Consider the following 14,486-nt stretch of genomic DNA (forward strand, 5'->3'; position numbering starts at 1 on the left):
CCTACCCTGCCCTTCTCCATTCACAGCCCCTCCTCCTACCCCGCCCCTCTCCATCCACAGCCCCTACTCCTACCCCGCCCCTCTCCATTCACAGCCCCTCCTCCTACCCCGCCCCTCTCCATCCACAGCCCCTCCTCCTACCCCGCCCCTCTCCATCCACAGCCCCTACTCCTACCCCGCCCCTCTCCATCCACACTCCCTCCTCCTACCCGCCCCTCTCCATCCACAGACCCTCCTCCTACCCCGTCCCTCTCCATTCACAGCCCCTCCTCCTACCCCGCCCCTCTCCATTCACAGCCCCTCCTCCTACCCCGTCCCTCTCCATTCACAGCCCCTCCTCCTACCCCGTCCCTCTCCATCCACAGCCCCTCCTCCTACCCCGTCCCTCTCCATTCACAGCCCCTCCTCCTACCCCGTCCCTCTCCATCCACAGCCCCTCCTCCTACCCCATCCCTCTCCATTCACAGCCCCTCCTCCTACCCCGTCCCTCTCCATTCACAGCCCCTCCTCCTACCCCGCACCTCTCCATTCACAGCCCCTCCTCCTACCCCGTCCCTCTCCATTCACAGCCCCTCCTCCTACCCTGTCCCTCTCCATTCACAGCCCCTCCTCCTACCCCCCCGTCCTCTCCATCCACAGCCCCTCCTCCTACCCCGCCCCTCTCCATTCACAGCCCCTCCTCCTACCCCACCCCTCTACATTCACAGCCCCTCCTCCTACCCCCGCCCCTCTCCATCCACAGCCCCTCCTCCTACCCCGTCCCTCTCGATTCACAGCCCCTCCTCCTACCCCGCCCCTCTCCATTCACAGCCCCTCCTCCTACCCCGCCCCTCTCCATTCACAGCCCCTCCTCCTACCCCGCCCCTCTCCATCCACAGCCCCTCCTCCTACCCCGTCCCTCTCGATTCACAGCCCCTCCTCCTACCCCGCCCCTCTCCATTCACAGCCCCTCCTCCTACCCCGCCCCTCTCCATTCACAGCCCCTCCTCCTACCCCGTCCCTCTCCATTCACAGCCCCTCCTCCTACCCCGCCCCTCTCCATCCACAGCCCCTCCTCCTACCCCCGTCCCTCTCCATTCACAGCCCCTCCTCCTGCCCCGCCCCTCTCCATTCACAGCCCCTCCTCCTACCCCGCCCCTCTCCATCCACAGCCCCTCCTCCTACCCCGCACCTCTCCATCCACACCCCTCCTCCTACCCCGTCCCTCTCCATCCACAGCCCCTCCTCCTACCCCGCCCCTCTCCATTCACATCCCCTCCTCCTACCCCGCCCCCTCCATTCACAGCCCCTCCTCCTACCCCGCCCCTCTCCATCCACATCCCCTCCTCCTACCCCGCCCCTCTCCATTCACAGCCCCTCCTCCTACACCGTCCCTCTCCATTCACAGCCCCTCCTCCTACCCCGACCCCCTCCATCCACAGCCCCTCCTCCTACCCCGTCCCTCTCCATCCACATCCCCTCCTCCTACCCCGCCCCTCCCATTCACAGCCCCTCCTCCTACCCCGCCCCTCTCCATCCACATCCCCTCCTCCTACCCCGCCCCTCTCCATTCACAGCCCCTCCTCCTACCCCGCCCCTCTCCATCCACATCCCCTCCTCCTACCCCGACCCCCTTCATCCACAGCCCCTCCTCCGACCCCGTCCCTCTCCATTCACAGCCCCTCCTCCTACCCCGTCCCTCTCCATTCACAGCCCCTCCTCCTACCCCCGTCCCTCTCCATCCACAGCCCCTCCTCCTACCCCCCGTCCCTCTCCATCCACAGCCCCTCCTCCTACCCCGTCCCTCTCCATTCACAGCCCCTCCTCCTACCCCGCCCCTCTCCATTCACAGCCCCTCTTCCTACCCAGTCCCTCTCCATTCACAGCCCCTCCTCCTACCCCGTCCCTCTCCATTCACAGCCCCTCCTCCTACCCCGCCCCTCTCCATTCACAGCCCCTCTTCCTACCCAGTCCCTCTCCATTCACAGCCCCTCCTCCTACCCCGCACCTCTCCATCCACAGCCCCTCCTCCTACCCCGTCCCTCTCCATCCACAGCCCCTCCTCCTACCCCGTCCCTCTCCATTCACAGCCCCTCCTCCTACCCCGTCCCTCTCCATCCACAGCCCCTCCTCCTACCCCGCCCCTCTCCATCCACAGCCCCTCCTCCTACCCCGCCCCTCTCCATCCACAGCCCCTCCTCCTACCCCGTCCCTCTCCATTCACAGCTCCTCACATTAACATCAGACATGCACATGCAGCTCCCGTCTCCCCCATGACTGATGATAACAATAAAGGACTGGAGGAGAGAGGAGGGAGGAGAGAGGGAAGGGGGAACCCATGGCAGCCGTCCCCCGTCTGCAGTCCACGCCTGTCTGGCCTGGGTCTTGTCTCGGGGAACCCCTGGCAGCCGTCCCCCGTCTGCAGTCCACGCCTGTCTGGCCTGGGTCTTGTCTCGGGGAACCGATGGCAGCCGTCCCCCGTCTGCAGTCCACGCCTGTCTGGCCTGGGTCTTGTCTCGGGGAACCCCTGGCAGCCGTCCCCCGTCTGCAGTCCACGCCTGTCTGGCCTGGGTCTTGTCTCGGGGGAGCCAGTGGCAGCCGTCCCCCGTCTGCAGTCCACGCCTGTCTGGCCTGGGTCTTGTCTCGGGGGAGCCAGTGGCAGCCGTCCCCCGTCTGCAGTCCACGCCTGTCTGGCCTGGGTCTTGTCTCGGGGGAGCCAGTGGCAGCCGTTCCCCGTCTGCAGTCCACGCCTGTCTGGCCTGGGTCTTGTCTCGGGGGAGCCAGTGGCAGCCGTCCCCCGTCTGCAGTCCACGCCTGTCTGGCCTGGGTCTTGTCTCGGGGGAACCAGTGGCAGCCGTCCCCCGTCTGCAGTCCATGCCTGTCTGGCCTGGGTCTTGTCTCGCGGGAGCCAGTGGCAGCCGTCCCCCGTCTGCAGTCCATGCCTGTCTGGCCTGGGTCTTGTCTCGGGGGAACCAGTGGCAGCATATCGGCCCGACCGATCTTAATTCATGTCTTCCGCAACAAATTGGCCCGTTTACTTAAGAGTCATGCTTCGTTGTGCTTTGGCCTATGAATATTTTATAAGACTGGGTCCGTTGATGGATACAATGACCGGTCAGTTCCCTTATCTTATTTAACCAGCCAGGGAGATGCACTGCCGTGAACACGGCCCTGCTGAGACTCACAACCAGGAGAAGGACTGCTAGAGGTATTAGGGCTCAGTCCTTGTTTGTGTTCCATATGGGATCTTATTCCCTATGTAGTGCACTACTTTTCAAATCACATTAGATCAAATTTTATTTATCACATACACGTGTTTAGTAGATGTTATTGCGGGTATAGCAAAATGTGTGTATTTCTAACTCCGACAGTGCAGTAATATCTAGCAAGTAATATCGAACAATTTCACAATAATACACAAAATACACGTAAAGGAATGGAATTAAGAATATATAAATACATGGACGAGCAATGTCAGAGCGGCATAGACTAAGATACAGTAGAATAGAATACAATACAGTATATACATATGAGATGAGTAACGAGACATATCTAAACACTACTAAAGTGACTAGTGTTCCATTATTAAAGTGGCCAGTGAAATCAAGTCTGCGTATATAGGGCAGCAGCCTCTAATGTGCAGAGCCTTATGGGGTAGTAGTGCACTATATAGGGAGAAGGGAGCCATTTGGGATGCAGAGAAGGACTGAGACCTAATACCTCAAACCCCCTCTAGCTCCAAACCACAGCTCCATACACACCTTGAAGAGAGTCCTGGGATTTGTTGGGGGGAAATGACAGAATTTCTTTTCCTTTTTGCTCTCCTCTCCTGTCTCTGCGTTCTCACTCTCCATCCCCTGGGGTGGAGTGGCTGTTTGATTTAAAAACACTTCTCATATCACCTTTGCCATAATGGCTAATAATGCTGTAGTCTCCAAATCAATGGGGCCTGTCCTAGACTGTGACAGCTCCATGAAGGGATCTGGAGGGCACTCTGTATTTTAGTTGATTACCTGGGAAGACAGACTGCTGGCCGGGACCTGGTCTCCATTCTCCAGGAGGCCTGTAAGGGCTGCTGCTCTTCCCCAGAGAAGGGTGCTCTCATAAGAGCTTTACGGGATGGCCATGCCCTGGTAGTAGGCTGTCTCTCTTCATTAACACTAAAGGAGACAGACACACTCTGGGATTCTAATGCTGCCCCGGGCTACCTGGAGATTGTGCTGAGTGGGCAGAGTGGGGCTGGGGTGCTGGCAGTGCTGTGTTTGTAGCTATGGGGAGGGGGAGGTTGGGTTATGTATGTGTGTGTTTGCGTGCGTGCGTGTGTATGTGTAGAGTGTAGTGGGAGGAGGGTGTGAGAAGACGGTTGTTTGTGTTGTATGTAAGGAGGTAGGGAGAGTAAAGACAGTAGTTTGTGTTGTATGTAAGGAGGTAGGGAGAGTGAAGACAGTAGTGTGTGTTGTTTGTGTTGAATGTAAGGAGGTAGGGATAGTAAAGACAGTAGTTTGTGTTGTATGTAAGGAGGTAGGGAGAGTGAAGACAGTCGTTTGTGTTGTATGTAAGGAGGTAGGGAGAGTGAAGACAGTAGTTTGTGTTGTATGTAAGGAGGTAGGGAGAGAGAAGACAGTAGTTTGTGTTGTATGTAAGGAGGCAGGGAGAGTGAAGACAGTAGTTTGTGTTGTATGTAAGGAGGTAGGGAGAGTAGGGAGAGTGAAGACAGTAGTTTGTGTTGTATGTAAGGAGGTAGGGAGAGAGAAGACAGTAGTTTGTGTTGTATGTAAGGAGGTAGGGAGAGTGAAGACAGTAGTTTGTGTTGTATGTAAGGAGGCAGGGAGAGTGAAGACAGTAGTTTGTGTTGTATGTAAGGAGGTAGGGAGAGTAAAGACAGTAGTTTGTGTTGTATGTAAGGAGGCAGGGAGAGTAAAGACAGTAGTTTGTGTTGTATGTAAGGAGGTAGGGAGAGTGAAGACAGTAGTTTGTGTTGTATGTATGGAGGCAGGGAGAGTGAAGACAGTAGTTTGTGTTGTATGTAAGGAGGTAGGGAGAGTAAAGACAGTCGTTTGTGTTGTATGTAAGGAGGCAGGGAGAGTAAAGACAGTAGTTTGTGTTGTTTGTGTTGTATGTAAGGAGGTAGGGAGAGTAAAGACAGTAGTTTGTGTTGTATGTAAGGAGGTAGGGAGAGTAAAGACAGTAGTTTGTGTTGTATGTAAGGAGGCAGGGAGAGTAAAGACAGTAGTTTGTGTTGTTTGTGTTGTATGTAAGGAGGTAGGGAGAGTAAAGACAGTAGTTTGTGTTGTATGTAAGGAGGTAGGGAGAGTGAAGACAGTAGTTTGTGTTGTTTGTGTTGTATGTATGGAGGTAGGGAGAGTAAAGACAGTAGTTTGTGTTGTATGTAAGGAGGTAGGGAGAGTAAAGACAGTAGTTTGTGTTGTATGTAAGGAGGTAGGGAGAGTAAAGACAGTCGTTTGTGTTGTATGTAAGGAGGCAGGGAGAGTAAAGACAGTAGTTTGTGTTGTATGTAAGGAGGTAGGGAGAGTAAAGACAGTAGTTTGTGTTGTATGTAAGGAGGTAGGGAGAGTAAAGACAGTAGTTTGTGTTGTTTGTGTTGTATGTATGGAGGTAGGGAGAGTAAAGACAGTAGTTTGTGTTGTATGTAAGGAGGTAGGGAGAGTAAAGACAGTAGTTTGTGTTGTATGTAAGGAGGTAGGGAGAGTAAAGACAGTAGTTTGTGTTGTATGTAAGGAGGTAGGGAGAGTAAAGACAGTAGTTTGTGTTGTATGTATGGAGGTAGGGAGAGTAAAGACAGTAGTTTGTGTTGTATGTAAGGAGGTAGGGAGAGTAAAGACAGTAGTGTGTGTTGTTTGTGTTGTATGTAAGGAGGTAGGGAGAGTAAAGACAGTAGTTTGTGTTGTATGTAAGGAGGTAGGGAGAGTAAAGACAGTAGTTTGTGTTGTATGTAAGGAGGTAGGGAGAGTAAAGACAGTAGTTTGTGTTGTTTGTGTTGTATGTAAGGAGGTAGGGAGAGTAAAGACAGTAGTTTGTGTTGTATGTAAGGAGGTAGGGAGAGTAAAGACAGTAGTTTGTGTTGTATGTATGGAGGTAGGGAGAGTAAAGACAGTAGTTTGTGTTGTATGTAAGGAGGTAGGGAGAGTAAAGACAGTAGTTTGTGTTGTATGTAAGGAGGTAGGGAGAGTAAAGACAGTAGTTTGTGTTGTTTGTGTTGTATGTATGGAGGTAGGGAGAGTGAAGACAGTAGTTTGTGTTGTATGTAAGGAGGCAGGGAGAGTAAAGACAGTAGTTTGTGTTGTATGTAAGGAGGTAGGGAGAGTGAAGACAGTAGTTTGTGTTGTATGTATGGAGGTAGGGAGAGTAAAGACAGTAGTTTGTGTTGTATGTAAGGAGGTAGGGAGAGTAAAGACAGTAGTTTGTGTTGTTTGTGTTGTATGTAAGGAGGTAGGGAGAGTGAAGACAGTAGTTTGTGTTGTATGTATGGAGGTAGGGAGAGTGAAGACAGTAGTTTGTGTTGTATGTAAGGAGGTAGGGAGAGTGAAGACAGTAGTTTGTGTTGTATGTAAGGAGGTAGGGAGAGTGAAGACAGTAGTTTGTGTTGTATGTAAGGAGGCAGGGAGAGTAAAGACAGTAGTTTGTGTTGTATGTAAGGAGGCAGGGAGAGTAAAGACAGTAGTTTGTGTTGTATGTAAGGAGGTAGGGAGAGTGCAGACAGTAGTTTGTGTTGTTTGTGTTGTATGTAAGGAGGTAGGGAGAGTGAAGACAGTAGTTTGTGTTGTATGTAAGGAGGTAGGGAGAGTGAAGACAGTAGTTTGTGTTGTATCTAAGGAGGTAGGGAGAGTAAAGACAGTAGTTTGTGTTGTATCTAAGGAGGTAGGGAGAGTGAGAAATGCTCCATTCCTTCCATGTCTTCCAGTAGTCTTACTGTAAATGAGTTGATTCATGTAATTGGTTCTGTATACTTACAATACAACAGTCCTGGACCTTAAACACCAGCCTGATGACACAGTATCCTGGACCTCTCCATGGCTATAACACCAGCCTGACGGCACAGTATCCTGGACCTCTCCATGGCTATAACACCAGCCTGACGGCACAGTATCCTGGACCTCTCCATGGCTATAACACCAGCCTGACGGCACAGTATCCTGGACCTCTCCATGGCTATAACACCAGCCTGACGGCACAGTATCCTGGACCTCTCCATGGCTATAACACCAGCCTGACGGCACAGTATCCTGGACCTCTCCATGGCTATAACACCAGCCTGACGGCACAGTATCCTGGACCTCTCCATGGCTATAACACCAGCCTGACGGCACAGTATCCTGGACCTCTCCATGGCTATAACACCAGCCTGACGGCACAGTATCCTGGACCTCTCCATGGCTATAACACCAGCCTGACGGCACAGTATCCTGGACCTCTCCATGGCTATAACACCAGCCTGACGACACAGTATCCTGGACCTCTCCATGGCTATAACACCAGCCTGACGACACAGTATCCTGGACCTCTCCATGGCTATAACACCAGCCTGACAGCACAGTATCCTGGACCTCTCCATGGCTATAACACCAGCCTGACGGCACAGTATCCTGGACCTCTCCATGGCTATAACACCAGCCTGACAGCACAGTATCCTGGACCTCTCCATGGCTATAACACCAGCCTGACGACACAGTGTCCTGGACCTCTCCATGGCTATAACACCAGCCTGACGGCACAGTATCCTGGACCTCTCCATGGCTATAACACCAGCCTGACGGCACAGGATCCTGGACCTCTCCATGGTTATAACACCAGCCTGACGGCACAGTATCCTGGACCTCTCCATGGCTATAACACCAGCCTGCCGGCACAGTATCCTGGACCTCTCCATGGCTATAACACCAGCCTGACGGCACAGTATCCTGAACCTCTCCATGGCTATAACACCAGCCTGACAGCACAGTATCCTGGACCTCTCCATGGTTATAACATCAGCCTGACAGCACAATATCCTGGACCTCTCCATGGCTATAACACCAGCCTGACAGCACAGTATCCTGGACCTCTCCATGGTTATAACATCAGCCTGACAGCACAATATCCTGGACCTCTCCATGGCTATAACACCAGCCTGACAGCACAGTATCCTGGACCTCTCCATGGCTATAACACCAGCCTGACGGCACAGTGTCCTGGACCTCTCCATGGCTATAACACCAGTCTGACAGCACAGTATCCTGGACCTCTCCATGGCTATAACACCAGCCTGATGGTGGAACAAACTCCCTCACGACGCCAGGACAGCGGAGTCAATCACCACCTTCCGGAGACACCTGAAACCCCACCTCTTTAAGGAATACCTAGGATAGGATAAAGTAATCCCTCTCACCCCCCCTTAAAAGATTTAGATGCACTACTGTTCCACTGGATGTCATAAGGTGAATGCACCAATTTGTAAGTCGCTCTGGATAAGAGCGTCTGCTAAATGACTTAAATGTAAATGTAAATGTAAATGACAGCACAGTATCCTGGACCTCTCCATGGCTATAACACCAGCCTGACGACACAGTATCCTGGACCTCTCCATGGCTATAACACCAGCCTGACGACACAGTATCCTGGACCTCTCCATGGTTATAACACCAGCCTGACGGTTCAGTATCAGCTGCCTGCGATAATCGTCACCTCTGCTTGTTAAACAGCTCTTTTTCTGATAGTGAAGGAGTTAAAAGACAGAGAGCCACGTCTCAGATCCTCAGTGGTTTTTATCAGTAGCTAATTAAATCTCCCGCTATTCATTTGACGTAATGTGGTTTTAATTTCATTAGTGCCTGGGTCAGGAAAAGGTTCCAGGAATCAGAGGAGAGAGAGAGGACAAATACAGTACTGGGGGTATGATAACCTTATTACATCATCTACTAGGGTGTAAGGAGAGCAGCTGGTGGTGGGGGGAGGTCTCTACCAGGGTGTAAGGAGAGCAGCTGGTGCTGGGGGGAGGTCTCTACCAGGGTGTAAGGAGAGCAGGAGGTGGAGGGGGAGGTCTCTACCAGGGTGTAAGGAGAGCAGCTGGTGGTGGGGGAGGTCTCTACCAGGGTGTAAGGAGAGCAGGAGGTGGAGGGGGAGGTCTCTACCAGGGTGTAAGGAGAGCAGGAGGTGGAGGGGGAGGTCTCTACCAGGGTGTAAGGAGAGCAGGAGGTGGAGGGGGAGGTCTCTACCAGGGTGTAAGGAGAGCAGGAGGTGGAGGGGGAGGGGGAGGTCTCTACCGGGGTGTAAGGAGAGCAGGAGGTGGAGGGGGAGGTCTGTCTCTACCAGGGTGTAAGGAGAGCAGGAGGTGGAGGGGGAGGTCTCTACCAGGGTGTAAGGAGAGCAGGAGGTGGAGGGGGAGGTCTCTACCAGGGTGTAAGGAGAACAGGAGGTGGAGGGGGAGGTCTCTACCAGGGTGTAAGGAGAACAGGAGGTGGAGGGGAGGTCTCTACCAGGGTGTAAGGAGACCAGGAGTTGGAGGGGGAGGTCTCTACCAGGGTGTAAGGTGAACAGGAGGTGGAGGGGGAGGTCTCTACCAGGGTGTAAGGAGACCAGGGTGTTGGAGGGGGAGGTCTCTACCAGGGTGTAAGGAGAGCAGGAGGTGGAGGGGAGGTCTCTACCAGGGTGTAAGGAGACCAGGAGGTGGAGGGGGAGGGGGAGGTCTCTACCAGGGTGTAAGGAGACCAGGAGGTGGAGGGGGAGGGGGAGGTCTCTACCAGGGTGTAAGGAGACCAGGAGCTGGAGGGGAGGTCTCTACCAGGGTGTAAGGAGACCAGGAGGTGGAGGGGGAGGTCTCTACCAGGGTGTAAGGAGAACAGGAGGTGGAGGGGGAGGTCTCTACCAGGGTGTAAGGAGAACAGGAGGTGGAGGGGAGGTCTCTACCAGGGTGTAAGGAGACCAGGAGTTGGAGGGGGAGGTCTCTACCAGGGTGTAAGGTGAACAGGAGGTGGAGGGGGAGGTCTCTACCAGGGTGTAAGGAGACCAGGGTGTTGGAGGGGGAGGTCTCTACCAGGGTGTAAGGAGAGCAGGAGGTGGAGGGGGAGGTCTCTACCAGGGTGTAAGGAGACCAGGAGGTGGAGGGGGAGGGGGAGGTCTCTACCAGGGTGTAAGGAGACCAGGAGGTGGAGGGGGAGGGGGAAGTCTCTACCAGGGTGTAAGGAGACCAGGAGCTGGAGGGGGAGGTCTCTACCAGGGTGTAAGGAGACCAGGAGGTGGAGGGGGAGGTCTCTACCAGGGTGTAAGGAGAGCAGGAGGTGGAGGGGGAGGTCTCTACCAGGGTGTAAGGAGAGTCCACAAAGAGAAGGACCAGGGTGGACTATATGAGGAGGCTATAAAGCACAGCACAAGGACTGGTCCTGGAAAGGGTCTGCTCTGCTAGTTGTTCCAGGAGTGTTCCATTTTCATGAAGGATGGTACCCTTTGTCTGCATTTGGGCACCATTTCAATGCCATATCTTGTGGGTTGTTTGTATGTTACTCTGTATGTATCTTTACAAGCCTAGGAGGAGCTGTAGAAATCATTATCTTCCTGTCCCTGTGCTTTCTGTGTGCCACAGAAAACTAGACTGTCTTCCGGAACCATCTCAGCAGTCAAATCCTTCTCCAACCGGTAAGGTTGTGTCAAACCCTGATCTGTTTCACCGGACCTTGTGCTTGTCTCCACCCCCTCCCAGGTGTCGCCCATCTTCCCCACTTATCCCCTGGGTATTTATACTTGTGTTCTCTGTCTGTCTGTGCCAGCTCGTCTTGTTTGCCAAGTCAACCAGCGTTTTCTCTCAGCTCCTGTTTTTCCCAGTCTCTCTTTTTCTCGTCCTCCTGGTTTTGACCCTTGCTTGTCATGACTCTGAGCCCGCCTGCCTGACCACTCTGCTCGCCCCTGACTCTGAGCCCGCCTGCCTGACCACTCTGCTCGCCTCTGACCTCAAGCCTGCCTGCCGCCCTGTATCGTTTTGGACTCTGAGCCCGCCTGCCTGACCACTCTGCTCGCCCCTGACCTCGAGCCTGCCTGCTGCCCTGTATCGTTTTGGACTCTGAGCCCGCCTGCCTGACCACTCTGCTCGCCCCTGACCTCGAGCCTGCCTGCTGCCCTGTACCGTTTTGGACTCTGAGCCCGCCTGCCTGACCACTCTGCTCGCCCCTGACCTCGAGCCTGCCTGCTGCCCTGTATCGTTTTGGACTCTGAACCCGCCTGCCTGACCACTCTGCTCGCCCCTGACCTCGAGCCTGCCTGCTGCCCTGTATCGTTTTGGACTCTGAACCCGCCTGCCTGACTACTCTGCTCGCCCCTGACCTCGAGCCTGCCTGCTGCCCTGTATCGTTTTGGACTCTGAGCCCGCCTGCCTGACCACTCTGCTCGCCCCTGACCTCGAGCCTGGACCGTTTTGGACTCTGAGCCCGCCTGCCTGACCACTCTGCTCGCCCCTGACCTCGAGCCTGCCTGCTGCCCTGTATCGTTTTGGACTCTGAGCCCGCCTGCCTGACCACTCTGCTCGCCCCTGACCTCGAGCCTGCCTGCTGCCCTGTATCGTTTTGGACTCTGAGCCCGCCTGCCTGACCACTCTGCTCGCCCCTGACCTTGAGCCTGCCTGCTGCCCTGTACCGTTTTGGACTCTGCCAAGGCTATGAACGCTTGTCTGTCCCCGACCTGCCTTCTGTCTATCCCTTGGATTATAATAAATATACCTGAGCTCAAACTATCTGCCTCCTGTGTCTGCATCTGGGTCTCGCCTTGTGTCGCGATACGTTGTGTGAGTTGTGATAGGCTGTGTGAGTTGTGATAGGTTGTGTGAGTTGTGATAGGTTGTGTGAGTTGTGATAGGTTGTGTGAGTTGTGATAGGTTGTGTGAGTTGTGATAGGTTGTGTGAGTTGTGATAGGTTGTGTGAGTTGTGATAGGTTGTGATAGGTTGTGTGAGTTGTGATAGGTTGTGTGAGTTGTGATAGGTTGTGTGAGTTGTGATAGGTTGTGTGAGTTGTGATAGGTTGTGTGAGTTGTGATAGGATGTTGTGGTCTGGAGGGAATACAACGAGGAGATAGCTGAAATACATTAGCATTCAAGACAAAGTGTCATAAGTAAGGAGAAATATAAAGTATAACATGCATGTTAACCTAACAAAGGACGTTACAAATATCTATGGAACTCAGGCTATAAGGCAGCAAAGGAAGCATTCTAAGGAAAGTGTAGAATCATAAACAGTCTGATTGGCAATAACTGGTTTGTATTAACTGAACTCGGTTTGACTTAGCTGAACTTGTTAGGTTTAACGGATAAATAAATTGTTTGAGTTAATTGAACTTGTTAGGTTTCACAGAGATTGGTGTTGTCACGGTGCTGAAGATGAATTCTGTCTCTGCTACCTTCTATCTCCTTCCTGCCACAATGTTACAGAGGTGCACTGTTTTTTACAGAGAAAAACCTGGTTCACACTAATGATTACTTGTTTGGTATTCAAGGTGATGTATCCTCCGAGATCCATTTAAAGGTGGACCTACAGGGGGTGGATGCAACCTTTAATTTTTGTGTTGAATTGATAAATAAATTACTGTGGGATCGATGTGGATTTAATCTGCCGTGCCTCTTGACATCTAGCCAAGAGTCTCTCCCTCCCATTTTCAGCAGCCAGAAGACTGATGATAGATGAGTTGCCCGCTCTCTACTCCCACCCCCCATCCTATTGGCCAGCCCAACACACATATGCACATTGAAGGAAGACACCAACATACTGTCAAATGGCATATAGTCCTACACAAGTATACTGAGAGAGGAATTTAGATCACTAACAGTAAAATGCTGCAAGGAGAAAGAAAACGGTCCCCCAACTCCCCTGTCCCCCAAATCCCCTGTCCCCCAACCCCCTAGGCCCTGCAACTCCCCTGTCCCCCAACTCCCCTGTCCCCCAACCCCTAGGCCCTGCAACTCCCCTGTCCCCCAACTCCCCTGTCCCCCAACTCCCCTGTCCCCCAAATCCCCTGTCCCCCAAATCCCCTGTCCCCCAACTCCCTGTACCCCAAATCCCCTGTCCCTAAACCCCCTGTCCCCCAACCCCCTAGGCCCTGCAACCCCCCTGTCCCCAGGTCTCCTAACCCTCCTTCACCCCAACTCCCCTGTCCCCTGTCCCCCAACTCCCCTGTCCCCAACTCCAGTGGCCCCTGTCCTGTGACATCTCAGACCAATGTCTATTTTTGCATTCCAAATGGCATTCTATTCCCTTCATAGAACACTATGGGTTCTGGTCAAAAACAGTGCACTGCTGTATATAGGGAACAGGGTGTCATTTGGAATGGAACCAATACCCTGTCGGCTCTGTAGGAATGTCACTCTGGGGAGGGGGATGGTTGGGGTTATTTAATGACGGGGCCAGGCAACCTGTCTGTCCTCACGTCGGCCCCCTGTGGATTAAGATGCAGCTGCAGTCCCCACGCCCAGACAACGGGGAGATTGATGGGAAACACAGGGGCCGCAGAGGAGCGCATGATTTCTCAACAGCTGCCACGATGACTCGGTACACACACACACACACACACACACACACACACACACACACACACACACACACACACACACACACACACATACACATACACATACACATACACACATACACACATACACACACACACACACACACACACACATACACACATACACACATACACATACACACACGCATACACACACATACACATTCACACTCTGTCCATACCAGTCTCACCAATTTCACCCCCCCCGATGTGAAACCACAGGTCTGTCAGCATTGTGTGTGTGTAAGAGAGAGTGAATAGGTTGTGTGTACACCAGATGAGGCTGGTGGGAGCATCTATAGGAGGACAGGCTCATGGCTGGAATGGAATAAAAGGAACTGAGTTACACAGGGTTTCCATATGTTTGGTGTGTTTGACTCCGTTCCATTGATTCCATTCCAGCCATTACAATGAGCCTGTCCTCCTATAGCTCCTCCCACCAGCCTCCTCTGGTGTAGAGGTATTTGAGTGAATGAGTGCATATGTCCGTTTGTGTGTGAGGGTTTGTGTGTATGTGTCTGTGTGTGTGTGTTTGAATGTGTTCAAGACAACGGCAGGGTTTTTGTGTCCCCAGGGCACCAGACACACATGAGTCAGAGACCAGTTGGATTTATATTCATTCATTTGTTCTGAAACCAGAATAGCAGCAACTAACACACACACACACACACACACACAAACACATATACACACACACACACTCAAATACACACATACACACACACACGCAAGTGCACACACACACACACACACACACACACACACACACACACACACACACACACACACACACACACACACACACACACACACACACACACACACACACACACACACACACACACACACACACAGGCCAGGCTTTCACCACAGTGTTACATTCCTCCTTTATTTCAACAGGGATGTTGACTATCAATCGTATGTAATTTCTGCCCATTCAGCGAGATTGGCTACAGTTAATTAGCA

This window comes from Oncorhynchus nerka, linkage group LG2 (assembly GCF_034236695.1).
Source record: "Oncorhynchus nerka isolate Pitt River linkage group LG2, Oner_Uvic_2.0, whole genome shotgun sequence".
NCBI lineage: Eukaryota > Metazoa > Chordata > Actinopteri > Salmoniformes > Salmonidae > Oncorhynchus > Oncorhynchus nerka.